A 14,333-nucleotide genomic window follows, 5' to 3' on the forward strand; every position below is an offset into this window, starting at 1 on the left:
GAGCCAGACTAAAGAGCATCACCGTGCATATAGCCTTTTATATAAAGTGAGTGGGAACTGCCATTAAAGTAGTTGGGGCCGTTTCCTAACCTGACTACTCCCCCTTCCTGGAGAACCAGCGCGCTTCGTTGCACCCTGGAACTCTTCATCCATAGAGGATGCTGAACTAAACGAGCCCCATTCATCATCATCAACATCATCATCAGACAGCACCTTAAATTTATTCGCCAAAGGCAAAACCTCAGGACTTAAGGTACCTGTACCTCCTTTTTTTTCTTCCTTTTGCCCCTCCTCCTCCTATCCTCCAACCACTCCATATCATCCTTGGACAACCCGGAGTCAGCAGCCTCCCCACACCCTTCATCCCCCTCCCCCCCACACTCCCTTCCCTTGTCCACCACCTGGCCAGCCTCTTCACCATCCTCCCCACTCCTCTGCACCCAACGATCCTTAACAGGAACCCTGCAGCGTCGAGGGAGGGGGACTGGCACCGCACTTGATGCACCAGCCTCAGCACCTCTTGCTGCCTCTGCAATTTTAGAAGATACAGAAGGATAGGACACATTCTCTGCAACTGACACCTTACCTACAGACTGGGAAGACACTGACACATTGGGAATTGGCACAGACTGGGGCACCACAGACTGGGGGGATACTGACACATTGGGAATTGGCACAGACTGGGGAGACACGGACACATTGGGAATTGGCACAGACTCAAATGTACTCACACGCCCTCCAGCTGTTGAGCTCTGGGCATCCTCCATGTCCAGGCGGAAGAACTCTCTCATGAGCTCAGGCTTATTGTGCATTGCCTCAGGACACTGACTGTAAGGATGTCCCACCGCATTGCACAGATTGCACCTTATGAGGTTACAATCCTTAGCCAGATGTCCTATACCCTGACACAGAGAGCACTTCATCACTGGACAGGAGGATGCAAGGTGACTTTTGTCTCCACACTTATTGCAGAGCTTTGGCTGGCCCGGATAGAAGATGGTCAGTCTGTCCCTCCCCAGGAAAGCTGAGGATGGCAGATGCTGGACGACATTATCAATGATCTTTAGTTTTAACTGTACAGACCATCCCCCGTCCAGATTCCCCGGTCATCCAGAATCTTCTTTAGGGGGCCCAGGACGTCCCCATACCTCCTCCGCCATATACTTAAATCCCCCTGTGGTATGGACTCATTGCGAACCAAAATTGTGACCACTTTAATGAGTGGCTGGCGGGAGACAAGTTTGGGCATGAGCCCCTTCCAGTCCGGCAGGCCCCTACACACGTGTTCATATTTCTCCCAAAAAATGTCCAAAGACTCCGGACGGAGAAAGGACAAATCATACTCATAGGAACCTGCCGGACTGATCAGGGCGAAGATATCTGCGGGCGTGAACCCCATCTGTAGAATCTTATCCACGACCGCCCTCATATGTGGGGGGATTCCACCGCCTTCCCACCTCAGCTACACAACATTCCTCCTTTTGAACATGGAGGAAGGCAAAACATTCCCATGCTCCTTCCCTGCTTGTTCCCCCTTCCCAGATCCAGCAGCAGCAACACCAGCATAGGATTTTTTTCCACCCCCAGTATTCACAGTCCTGTCCTTAGGCACATTCAAACCTGCCGGCAAAGCGTCTGATTCAGCTGGGATTGTATTAGCAGAGGCAGGACCCACCCCCTCCCCCTCCTCTGTACACACAGCTCCAGTCCCGTCCAATGCAGACTTCTGCAGAGTTGTGGCACCACTGCACCCAGCATCTCCTCCACCATTCACAGGTACAGCCGCTGTGCCTGGTCCAGGCAAAGTCACTGGACCTCTCCGCAGACTGGCTGTTTTTATCAGGTGTACGCTGTACATTGTCTATGGGCTGACTGCCTGCAGCACTATAACCCTCAGCAAGCTTATTGTCATTAATAAAGTTCCCACCACCATCCTGCACACACACTGTACCGGCTTGCTGGGTTGTTACCTGTGCGATTTTATGGCTGGGATCAGAGCTTCCCTCAGCTGCTGCAGACTCCATGGTGGATCTTGCTCTCTCCACAGGACTAGAAACGGTGTCCATCTTGACATCACCATCTGGGGAAACCACATCTGGAGGGGATTCCAGCTTGGTTATGAAATCCAGCAAGGCAGGACCTTCACCCTCCTGAGATGTTCCACATTGCTGAGGTGTGAAGGGGGCAGAGGGCTCAGCGGATGTCTGAGGTGTTGAACAGGTGGGCTCATCCTCCGGGCCCACTTTCTCACTCACCGCCGACTCTGCCTGTACCTGCATCTCCTCGCTGGAGTGGTCTCCCCATCCTCCATGCATGAAGCGGCTCCTCTTCTCATGCGATTAAATCGCTCCTCATTCTTATATTTTTCTTTAAATATTCCGCTTTTCTCCTTCAGAGAATACAGCAAATCCTTCTGCCTCCTCACAGCTTGTTCCAGGTCCTTCAGCTCAGGCCTCAGAGCCGGTCTTTTCTTGCTGTACATTTTCGCAAAAATTTGCTTTTTCTTTCTGAACTCGGCCATCAAAACCATCAACTTCTCCTCTTCCTTCTCAATCCGCTTCAGCTTACTGACAGTCCTCTGTCTATAGGCTGACAGGGACTCATCTCGCCTTTGGCTAGGCCCAGATTCTTCCACAGGCCTATCCAGGGGGGCCCCGCCCGGCTCTTCCCCAGGATCCAGCATCCCTCCTGGAGAAGAGAAGTCACTCTAGCCCCTGGACTCTGGAAGCACAGGAGCTAAGGAGCTAGCAAACAAACCCTCACTGACAAGGAGTGGAATGGCAGTTTCCCACCATCCCTGTGCTGAGGTCTGTACACCTGCTGTGCCCATTATAAGAGGTTAATTTTGTTTATTAAAAATCTTACAAACAACAACTTATATATAATAAAACCATGATAAATAAATAAAAGCAGCAGCAACACCAGCATAGGATTTTTTTCCACCCCCAGTATTCACAGTCCTGTCCTTAGGCACATTCAAACCTGCCGGCAAAGCGTCTGATTCAGCTGGGATTGTATTAGCAGAGGCAGGACCCACCCCCTCCCCCTCCTCTGTACACACAGCTCCAGTCCCGTCCAATGCAGACTTCTGCAGAGTTGTGGCACCACTGCACCCAGCATCTCCTCCACCATTCACAGGTACAGCCGCTGTGCCTGGTCCAGGCAAAGTCACTGGACCTCTCCGCAGACTGGCTGTTTTTATCAGGTGTACGCTGTACATTGTCTATGGGCTGACTGCCTGCAGCACTATAACCCTCAGCAAGCTTATTGTCATTAATAAAGTTCCCACCACCATCCTGCACACACACTGTACCGGCTTGCTGGGTTGTTACCTGTGCGATTTTATGGCTGGGATCAGAGCTTCCCTCAGCTGCTGCAGACTCCATGGTGGATCTTGCTCTCTCCACAGGACTAGAAACGGTGTCCATCTTGACATCACCATCTGGGGAAACCACATCTGGAGGGGATTCCAGCTTGGTTATGAAATCCAGCAAGGCAGGACCTTCACCCTCCTGAGATGTTCCACATTGCTGAGGTGTGAAGGGGGCAGAGGGCTCAGCGGATGTCTGAGGTGTTGAACAGGTGGGCTCATCCTCCGGGCCCACTTTCTCACTCACCGCCGACTCTGCCTGTACCTGCATCTCCTCGCTGGAGTGGTCTCCCCATCCTCCATGCATGAAGCGGCTCCTCTTCTCATGCGATTAAATCGCTCCTCATTCTTATATTTTTCTTTAAATATTCCGCTTTTCTCCTTCAGAGAATACAGCAAATCCTTCTGCCTCCTCACAGCTTGTTCCAGGTCCTTCAGCTCAGGCCTCAGAGCCGGTCTTTTCTTGCTGTACATTTTCGCAAAAATTAGCTTTTTCTTTCTGAACTCGGCCATCAAAACCATCAACTTCTCCTCTTCCTTCTCAATCCGCTTCAGCTTACTGACAGTCCTCTGTCTATAGGCTGACAGGGACTCATCTCGCCTTTGGCTAGGCCCAGATTCTTCCACAGGCCTATCCAGGGGGGCCCCGCCCGGCTCTTCCCCAGGATCCAGCATCCCTCCTGGAGAAGAGAAGTCACTCTAGCCCCTGGACTCTGGAAGCACAGGAGCTAAGGAGCTAGCAAACAAACCCTCACTGACAAGGAGTGGAATGGCAGTTTCCCACCATCCCTGTGCTGAGGTCTGTACACCTGCTGTGCCCATTATAAGAGGTTAATTTTGTTTATTAAAAATCTTACAAACAACAACTTATATATAATAAAACCATGATAAATAAATAAAACATATTTACAAAATAATTGAATATGACTATACAAAACAGAAAGAACAAGAACAAAATAAACATAATCCCTACGAGAGAGTAGGGTTGCCACTTTTTCTTCAAGCCAAACCCGAACACTTTAGCGGCCCGCGCTAAATGTTTTTTTGTTTTAGTATACACTATAGGATTGTAACAGACCTGGGACACCTTTGGGCACAGACCTGGGACACCTGTTCTGCAACTGCTATAGCTACTGGTCTTCACGCCCGACGCCTGATCGTGACACAGTCTCTTTTGGTGATGAAATCAAAAAAAGGAATTTAAAGATCAGGTGGCTTTTGTGTCAGGATTCCACAGACAATATAGGCAGGTGGAATCCATTTTCAGAAAGTTCTGGCCTATACTTTTAAAGGATAGAGACCTGCAGAACATCATTCCCCCTAAACCCAAATTCATTCACCGGAGGGCCCCAGGCCTAAGAAATAAAAAAGTCAGGAATGTACCAGATCCTCCAAGAAAACTGTCCACTTTTTTGGATGGGTCTGGATTCCATTTCTGTACTAGGTGTAAAGCCTGTAGAACTACCAGGAAACCAGGGGGCCCTAAAAAGATCCCCCATTTCCAGTCTTTGGTTACTAAGGAAAGCTTCAAAATCAAACCTCTGATTACGTGTAATTTGGATCACGTAACCTATGTACTGGAGTGTCCATGTTCACTTCAGTATGTGGGCCGAACTCAGAGGCGTATCTAGTGAAAATAGTGCCTATGGCAAGCACTGAAACTGCGCCCCTGTCGAAACATTTTTAACCCATCTTTCAGATAACCTTAACAAAAAAAACAGCTAACAAATCTAGTGATATTTATCATCCCTTGTGATATCTTGGGTAGAGACATATCCTCTTTATGGAGAAATCTGGGGTTTATTAGACCCCTGATCCCTTCTCTGCCCTCCAAGGCCAGGTAAATGCAGAACCAATACTGGAAGTGATGAAATCTTCATCACTTAAGGCCTCAATTTTCACAGAGGAGAGGGAGAAACTGATGTTCCTCCTTCTTCTTTGTGCGTTGCCAATCCGACCAGATGGAATGGGAGATCCTGGGAGAACAGGGGAGGGCTGTGGCTGAACGCAGCAGGGATAGTGCTGCCATTGTCCATTAGCAAAGGTGCTGAAAAGGAGATCCTGGCTATGCTCGGGAGGAGGGAAGAAGAGACCCTTAGACCCCGGTAAGTGCCTTGCTGCCCAGCCACACAACAGCACCCCCTTCATATGGCGCCCATGGCACTTGCCATGGCTGCCATACCCTAGAAACGCCACTGGCCAAACTACACGACAGCTCAGAATCAGAGTAAATGAGCACCTGGCAAATATTAAAAAGGAATACCCAACTCATAGTGTATCTAGACACTTCAAACTCTTTCACAATAGTGATCCCACTCTCAACATTTTTTACGGGATTGGTAAAGTTTCAAAACACTGGAGGGGTACACATATGAAGAGAGCAATCTCACAGAATGAGACGAAATGGTTGTACAAATTACGTACGTACGGCGCACGTTTAGGAGATATTTCCACTACCTATAGGTAAGCCTTATTCTACGCTTACCTATAGGTAGAAGTAGTCCACCAGGGTTTACAACCACTTTAACAGTAGAGGGTCACCATTTCCATAACCACTTCTTAAAGAGGAGTTCCACCCAAAAGTGGTACTTACACTTAATCCAATCCTTGCCCCCTTACATGCCACATTTGGCATGTAATTTTTTTTGGGGGGGGAGTGGGGGCTTCAGGAGGAGTGGGACATCCTGTCCCACTTCCTCCTTCCGCCCAGGGACCGATAAGGCGATACGTCATATCGCCTTTTGGCGTCCCCTCCCTGTAGGCGATCGGCTGGGACACGTGACAGGTCCCAAGCGATCGCCTGTCCAATCAGATAGCGCAGCGCCACTCTCGCATGCGCAGTGAGTGCCCGGCTGTGAAGCCGAAAGCTGTCATGGCCGGGTGCCCACAGTAACAATGAGGACGCCGGCCGGAGAGGGGGGGGGGGAGGAGCGCAGCTCCAGCCGGCACGTCGCTGGACCGTGGAGCAGGTAAGTGTCTGTTTATTAAAAGCCAGCGGCTACACTTTTTGTAGCTGCTGACTTTTAATAAACATTAAAAAAGCCTGGAACTCCCCTTTAAACATGAGTGTAGTAATTAATTTAATATAGATTGCCCACCTTGGACCCATACATTAGTTCATCTGTTTAATATTGCCCAGCGTTCAGGTTGGTGCTGATTCTACATAAGAGCGCTTAGCATATAGATTTGTAATAATTATACTTTTTATATCACTTTTTAAACTAATGGCATTAAAGGGCTTGTAAAGGTTCATTATTTATTTTCTAAATAGGTCCCTTTAACCACTTAAGACCCGGACCAAAATGCAGGTAAAGGACCCAGCCAGTTTTTGCGATTCGGCACTGCGTTGCTTTAACTGACAATTGCGCGGTCGTGCGACGTGGCTCCCAAACAAAATTGGCGTCCTTTTTTTCCCCACAAATAGAGATTTATTTTGGTGGTATTCGATCACTTCTGCGGTTTTTATTTTTTGCGCTATAAACAAAAATAGAGCGACAATTTTGAAAAAAAAAATTTTCCTCAGTTTAGGCCGATACGTATTCTTCTACATATTTTTGGTAAAAAAAAAAAAAAACGCAATAAGCGATTATTGATTGGTTTGCGCAAAAATTTATACTGTTTACAAAATAGGGGATAGTTTTATTGCATTTTTATTAAAAAAATATTTTTTACTACTAATGGCGGCGATCAGCGATTTTTTTCGTGACTGCGACATTATGGCGGACACTTCGGACACTTTTGACAAATTTTTGGGACAATTGTCATTTTCACAGCAAAAAATGCTATAAAAATATTGCAGTTTAGGAGTTAACCACTAGGGGGCGCTGAAGGGGTTAAGTGTGATCTCATATGTGTTTCTAACTGTAGGGGGGCGGGGCTGGACATGTGACATCATTGATCGTGTTTCCCTATATCATGGAACACGCGATCAATGACAGCGCCACAGAGAAGAACGGGGGAACTGTGTTTACACACAGCTCTCCTCGTTCTTTAGCCCTGGGGACCGATCGCGGGACTCCATCAGCGATCGGGTCCCGCGACCGCGGCCACGGAGCTTCGGACCGGGTCGCGGGCGCGCGCCCGCGACCCACGGCTGGGCACTTAAAGAAGACGTACAGGTACGTGCTTGTGCCCAGCCGTGCCATTCTGCCGGCGTATATGTGCAGGAGGCGGTCCTTAAGTGGTTAGGCTAGTGCATTGTTGGTTTACAAAGAAAAAAAATGCAAAAAAATATAGGACACAAAGCGTCCTACACGACATCGCGGCCGCCAGGCATGCACACCGGGTCACGAGCGATGCAGCGGGTGCGCACGCGCGCCCCCTAGACGGCCGGGAAGAAAGGACGTCATATGACGTCCACCCGTAGGGAGGGAGGGTTCCTGCCGGCGTCATATTACTATGGCCTGGTAAGGAAGTGGTTAATAAAACAGTATTATGCTATGGATGTCCTATATTTTTTGCATATATCCCATCTGTAACTCTAAGGCCCCATACACACGAGAGGATTTATCCGCAGATACGGTCCAGCGGACCGTTTCCACGGATAAATCCTCTCAAAGATTTCCGCAGATTTCGATGGGATGGAGTGTACACACCATCGCATTGAAATCCGCGCGGAAATCCTCTGCCGATGACGTGTCGCGCCGTCGCCGCGATTATGACGCGGCGACGGGCGCGACGCTGTCATATAAGGAATTCCACGCATGCGTCAATTCATTACGACGCGTGCGGGGAATCCCTTTGGACGAATGGATCCGGTAAGTCTGTACAGACGAGCGGATCCATCCGTTGGAATGGATTCCAGCAGATGGATATGTTGTGCATGTCAGCAAATATCCGATCTGCTGAAATCCATCCCAGAGGAGATTTCTCCGCGGAAACAGATCCGCTGGCGTGTACACACCATAGGATCTATCCGCAGAAACCCATTTGCTGGGATTTATCTGCGGATGGATTCTATCGTGTGTATGGGGCCTAAGGACGAGGGTTCCGGTACAAATCTCCAAGCCATACATATATACAGACCAATCAGAGAGAGGACAGAGCAAAGAGAAGAGAAAAAAAGTCCACTCGAAAAATGGGTGCCGTCTGATGTCACGTACCAGTTTTTTCAAAGCTCCATACCAGTGTGCACCTTGCATCAGTGGACACCACTGTTCGTATCACCAGTTGGCGTTTAAGGAATCGGACCCTCTGTTCCTGTCCACGGATTCGAGTTGGAGTGAGTACACCTACGGTGAGGTTCCAGTCCAGGCTTACAGCCATCCAACAGGATACCCCGTGGTGAGTCTACCATTGTACCATCATCCAGCCGAGCAGAGCCGAGCCGATCCCATACATGCCTTTGTGATCTGTTGTCGCTGACAAGCAGATCCACGACATCTGGTAAGAGTATTCCATCTATTTCTGATTCTACCGTGCAGAAAGTTTTTCCAAAGATGAGGATGTGGTCATACACCCCCTATTGATGGACTTTTTTCTTTGTATTTTCTTTTTGTGTTGGTTGTTTCAAATGGACACTCATTCACAGGTTATTGTGTTATCATCACATTGATGCATAATTTTGTTCTTTATAAGAATTTTTAGCGCTGCATATTTTTCCACTATTGTATTTTCAATATTTGTCATATTGCTTGTGTGGCTGCTCACTTGATATTTCAGATCAGCGCAGTATTTCCCCTTTTTCACATTCATACATATATACAAGCAGGCATAATCCTGCCAAAGTGATATTTGACTTTCTTTCTAACCAAAGAAGTCAAATACATCTGGTAAGCAGATTTCATTATCGATCGCTTTGGGTGTCGTTTTATCTGGTGAAGGAATTCTGGGCCAGATTCACAGAAAAAGTACGCCGGGGTATCTGCTGATACTCCGGCGTACTTTCAAATTTGCCGCGTCGTATCTTTATTTGTAATTCACAAACAAAGATACGACGGCAAATTAGCTGTTTACGGCGATCCACGAAGGTACGCGCGTTCGTCGCATTCTCTTACGTCGTTTTTTCCCGTCGTAAAGTTAAGAGTGCTATTTAGATGGTGTAAAATTACACCATGCATGTTAAAGTATGGCCGTCGTTCCCGCGTCGAATTTAAAACATTTTTTTTTTTTTGCGTAAGACGTCCGGGAATACAAAAGTACGTTACGCACGTCGCCGTTCAAAAAACACGTCGGGGCGCCGTAATTTCACGCAAAGCACGGCGGTAAATTTCCTAACGGAGCATGCGCAGAACGTTCGGCGCGGGAACGCGCCTAATTTAAATGGTACACGCCCCATTTGAATTAGGCGGGCTTGCGCCGGACGGCTTTACGCTACGCCGCCGCAAGTTTACAGGCAAGTGCTTTGTGAATCAAGCACTTACGCTGAAAAATTGCGGTGGTGTAACGTAAATGGGATACGTTACGCCGCCGGATTTCTACATGAATCTGGCCCTCTATTAGCATATTTTGGAATCACATCACAATTGCAACTAAAACCTGGTGACGGGACTTTTTTTGCAAATGTAATACTCTGGGACTATTGTTTGTTGTATATATATATATATATATATATATATATATATATATATATATATATACACGCCACTTTTATATGTATATAATTTTTTAGGATTTTTTTATTATTTGGTATCTATTGAAGGAATTATCAAAGGTTATTTCACATATGTCATTTATATCCACTAAAACTTAGTATATGGTATGAATGCTTAAAGCGGAGTTCTGGGCATAATTGTTTTTTGCAAGCTAAAATGAATCACATTAAATAGTCCCTAAAACATATTAACCACTAGCCGACCAGCCGCCGGCGGCAGGTCGACTCATCTGCGCGAAATCACGTAATATTACGTCATTTCGCATTTCAGCCACTAGGGGCGCGCGCATGCCCCCTGCTCACCCCTGGTGCTGACGCGCGTGCCCGGAGGGCGCGATCACCGCCGGGCACCCGCTTTTGCTCTTTACAGAGCGAGAACCGGGAGCTGTGTGTGTCAGGGAGAGAAATGCTGATCGTCTGTTCATACAATGTATGAACAGACGATCAGTCATTTCCCCCAGTCAGTCCCACCCCCCCTTCAGTTAGAACACACCCAAGGAACATAATTAACCCCTTCCCCGCCCCCTAGTGTTAACCCCTTTCCTGCCAGTGACATTTTTACAGTAATTAATGCATTTTTATAGCACGGATCGCTATAAAAATGCCAATGGTCCCAAAAATGTGTCAAAAGTGTCTGAAGTGTCCGCCATAATGTCGCAGTACCGAAAAAAAATCACCGATCGCAGCCATTCCTAGTAAAAAAAAAAATATTAATAAAAATGACATAAAACTAAACTAAACTAAACTACTATTTTGTAAACGCTATAAATTTTGCGCAAACCAATCGTTAATCGCTTATTGCGATTTTTTTTACCAAAAATATGTAGAAGAATACGTATCGGCCTAAACTGAGGAAAAAAAATGTTTTTTTTTTTATATTTTTTTTAGGGGATATTTATTATAGCAAAAAGTTAAAAATATTGATTTTTTTTCAAAATTGTGGCTCTATTTCAGTTTATAGCGCAAAAAATAAAAACCGCAGAGGTGATCAAATACCACCAAAAGAAAGCTCTATGTGTGGGGAAAAAAGGACATCGATTTTGTTTTGGGAGCCACGTCGCACGACCGCGCAATTGTCAGTTAAAGCGACGCAGTGCCGAATCGCAAGAAGTGGCCCGGTCATTGACCAGCAAAATGGTCCGGGTCTGAAGTGGTTAATAGCTCCCCAATCGTTCCAGAAATCATTGCAAACACTTGCCTTATATCCTCCAGCTCATGTTGTGGGCGTATCCATCATATGTGTGGGCATGTGAAGCCCACTTCCTTTTTCTTCCTGGTTTTCAGGGAGGGGTGCATGCTGGGCGATTTTTAGGGCACAGTAATTCCCAGAGACTCCTGGGAAATGAGTGTCATCATTTCCCAGGAGGCAATGGGGTCTTAGTACAGGAAGTTGAACCACCTAGGACTAGGAAGTAGGCAGATTACGAAATCTGCCTAGTAACAGCCAGATAGAAGTGAGCAATGTTTTTTTTGTTTTTTTTTTACATTAAAGGCAAGCTGTTAATAGAAAGTTCATTTTTAGGGTGGAACTCCACTTTAATAAGTTTAGCACAGCGCCCCCTATATTCACTGGGGTGGATTCAGAAAGCAATTGCGTCTGCGTATCCATAGATACGCAGCGTAATTGCTTAGTTGCGCCGGGGTAACGACTTTTCTGTATTCAGAAAGCTTGTTACGCCGACTGCAGCCTAAGATATGCCTGGCATAAGGCTCTTATGCCGTCGTATCGTAGGCTGCATTCTGACGCTGGCCGCTAGGTGGCGTTCCCGTAGTGGTCAGCGTAGAGTATGCAAATTGCATACTCACGCCGATTCACAACCCTACGCGCGCACGGCGTTCGCATTTTACGTCGTTTGCGTTCGTCGGGTTCCGCGTAAGGCTGCTCCTGCTGTTAGCAGGGGCAGCCAATGCTAAGTATACCCGTCGTTCCCGCGTCGCGATGTTTGAAAATGACGTCGTTTGCGTAAGTGAATCGTGAATGGCGCTGGACGCCATTTACGTTCACGTTAAAGCAAATGACGTCCTTGCGACGTCATTTGCCGCAATGCACGTCGGGAAAGTTTCCCGACAGAGCATGCGCACTACGTTCGGCGCGGGAATGCGCCTAATTTAAATGATCCACGCCCCCTACGGGATCATTTAAATTACGCGCGCTTACGCCGGGCAGTTTTAGGGAGCGCACACGCAAATTACGGAGCTACTGCTTCGTGAATGAAGCGTAGCGCAAGTAATTTACGGAGGCGTAGCGTAAAAACGGTACCCTGCGCCTCCGTAGTAGTGCGCGCCCCTACCTGAATCCACCCCAGTATTATTGCCATTGGGAGTGTATAACACTTCATCAAGGGGAGCAGCAGTTATTTGCAAAAATGGTTTAAGTTTAAATATTTACTTTTGGCGCTGAGTCACTATTCATCTATGTCTTTATGGACCTTGCTTTGTGCACTGGTCCAAATCATTTGGTGGAGGCGGGATTATGGTAGGGGGTTGTTTTTCAGCGGTTGGGCTTGGCCCCTTAGTTTCAGTGAAGGAACTCCTAATGCCGCGTACACACGTTCGGAATTTCCGATGAAAAAAGTCCAATTCCAATCGTGTGTGGGCCCCATCTGACTTTTTTCCGTTGGTGTTTAGAAATAGAACATGTTTTATTTTTTTCCGATGGAAAGTTACACCTTTTTATCTTAACCGTTTAATGCCCGCCGCATGTACATATACGTTGGCAAAATGGCACGGACAGGCAGAACGACGTGCCTGCACGTCGCTGCCTTTCCGCGGGTCGGGGGTCTGATCGGGATCCCCCCCGGTACATGCGGCGGTCGGTAAGCCTCAGGGAGCGATCCGGGATGAGGGCGCGGCTAGAAACATTTCTAGCCGCCCCCTCGCGATCGCTCCCCGGAGCTGAAGAACGGGGAGAGCCGTATGTAAACACGGCTTCCCCGTGCTTCACTGTGGCGGCTGCATCGATCGAGTGATCCCTTTTATAGGGAGACTCGATCGATGACGTCAGTCCTACAGCCACACCCCCCTACAGTTGTAAACACACACTAGGTGAACCCTAACTCCTACAGCGCCCCCCTGTGGTTAACTCCCAAACTGCAACTGTCATTTTCACAATAAACAATGCATTTTAAATGCATTTTTTGCTGTGAAAATGACAATGGTCCCAAAAATGTGTCAAAATTGTCCGAAGGGTCCGCCATAATGTCGCAGTCACGAAAAAAAAAATGCTGATCGCCGCCATTGGTAGTAAAAAAATAATAAAAATGCAATAAAACTATCCCTTATTTTGTAAACGCTATAAATTGTGCGCAAACCAATCGATAAACGCTTATTGCAATATTTTTTACCAAAAATAGGTAGAAGAATACGTATCGGCCTAAACTGAGGAATTTTTTTTTAATATATGTTTTTGGGGGATATTTATTATAGCAAAAAGTAAAAAATATTGTTTTTTTTTTCAAAATTGTCGCTCTATTTTTGTTTATAGCGCAAAAAATAAAAACCGCAGAGGTGATCAAATACCACCAAAAGAAAGATCTATTTGTGGGAAAAAAAGGACGTCAATTTTGTTTGGGAGCCACGTCGCACGACCGCGCAATTGTCAGTTAAAGCGACGCAGTGCCGAATCGCAAAACCTGGCCTGGGCATTTAGCTGCCTAAAGGTCCGGGGCTTAAGTGGTTAAAAGATGAACTTACACTTTAAAGGTTTTTGTCCTTCAAATAAATTTGTAACAGACTGCTCAATGTGCAGATGGAAATCAATATTCACTCTTATACGGGATGTGGTCAGAGACAGATGACCATCACATCCTCTGTAATCCGGGTGTATAAATTACAGAGAAATACTCTGCATGACAGAGAAGATTATCTTCCATACATCATACATAGGTGACCGGTTCTGTCTACTGATCGCTACCATGACTCAAAGTCCCATACCTTTCACCATGGTCTGTCTGTACCTGTTCCTGGCTCCAGGTATCCTTTATTCTGTATTCATCTTCTATGCATTATAAGAAATAGGAATGTGAAGACCCCTCTGGGTTCTGACACTGATATAGGCGCTCTCTTATTTATTCCAGGTTTGGTGTCACCCGCCCATGTTGTGGAAAGTTCTGCTGGTGGCACGGTGACCATAAACTGCCTGGAGGGATGCGCTAAATCAGTGACCACAGACAACATAACTCTGATTACATGGAGAAAAACCAACAATTCTCACATTCTGCGGTTCGTTACAACACTAAAACCGAATCAGACATCGTCCAACTTCTCAGAGCCCAGATACTCCTTCCAGGATCCGACCAACCTCCGCATAACGGACGCCCAGCCCAGCGACTCCGGGAATTACTCCTGTTATTTAACAACAAGCATCGGAGT

This window comes from Rana temporaria, chromosome 2 (genome assembly GCF_905171775.1).
Source record: "Rana temporaria chromosome 2, aRanTem1.1, whole genome shotgun sequence".
Lineage (NCBI taxonomy): Eukaryota > Metazoa > Chordata > Amphibia > Anura > Ranidae > Rana > Rana temporaria.